The sequence below is a fragment of the Camelus ferus genome, chromosome 1 (genome assembly GCF_009834535.1).
Source record: "Camelus ferus isolate YT-003-E chromosome 1, BCGSAC_Cfer_1.0, whole genome shotgun sequence".
Classification (NCBI taxonomy): domain Eukaryota; kingdom Metazoa; phylum Chordata; class Mammalia; order Artiodactyla; family Camelidae; genus Camelus; species Camelus ferus.
In genome coordinates this window covers 78,800,071-78,801,152 of record NC_045696.1, presented here as the reverse complement: position 1 = coordinate 78,801,152, position 1,082 = coordinate 78,800,071, and positions in this window count along the sequence as shown.

Genomic DNA, 1,082 nt, shown 5'->3' with positions numbered 1-1,082 from the left:
TAGCCAATTAATTCCCTTGATAGTTAAGCTCCTTTGGGTTGGGTTTTCAGACTTGCCACTGAAAGAATCCTGCCTTATAGAAAAGGTCTCTCACAAAAGTTAAATTAATTCAAGACTCTACCCTTTAAATTTAGTAAAAATGACATGATAAAGCCAATTTATTGACTTAATGATTTTTGAATGGAATGCACACTCAGACTCCTGAAGTGTACCGTTGGTGGTTATTTTAAAGTCATAACCATTACATAGTTTGAATTTTTCCAGTATTTAAAGGTACTTCAGTGCTATAATCTCATTAATTCTTACAATGTCCTTTTGAACCAGCCAGGGGACAGGTATGCCTGTCTAATAATATAATAGGCCCTTTCTCTCTTGCACGTCATGACACATTTCAGTGAAGGTTGAATAACAAAGCACGAGGTCACCTATGTAAGCACCTAGAGAAAACAGTAATTACTTCCTTAATGGTGTAGGTAGGATATCACTGTGGAAATCACAATAAAGATTACAGCACAAATTTATCACCTGTGAGGAACTATGTGGCCAAAAGAACGTTTAATAACGTAGGTAGAGGGATATAAAATTTACATGATGCATATTATATGCACTGTATAGGCATTTAATCAACATATGTTAATGAAAGTCCTTCTACTTGTACTTTGTTGTATGCATATCACGTGTGAGATAATTACATGATTTATAAATATAATAATATATTTATTAAATGATTAATACATGTATGTCCTTGTAAAAGGTACATTTAAAGTATATGAAGGTATACTTTATTTGAAATATGCTAAAAGTAAATTTAAGTGTTCCCCACAGCATTTTTCCTCAACATACAGAAAGTTTGGTTTTTTTTCCTCTGGATAAAATAGCAGCTATTTAGACTCCTGAGTAAAGCCAGATGAGGATAGAAGATATTTCCACATTGCTAAATATTTTTCTTATTAAGATTCAAATTATATTTTAATTCTTTAATTAAAAAATTATCTAAAATATATTACACAACCCTGACAATTTAATTTGCTCTTGATGACTTAGTGGCCTCCTTGTGAGCATCCTCCTGGGTTATAAAATCT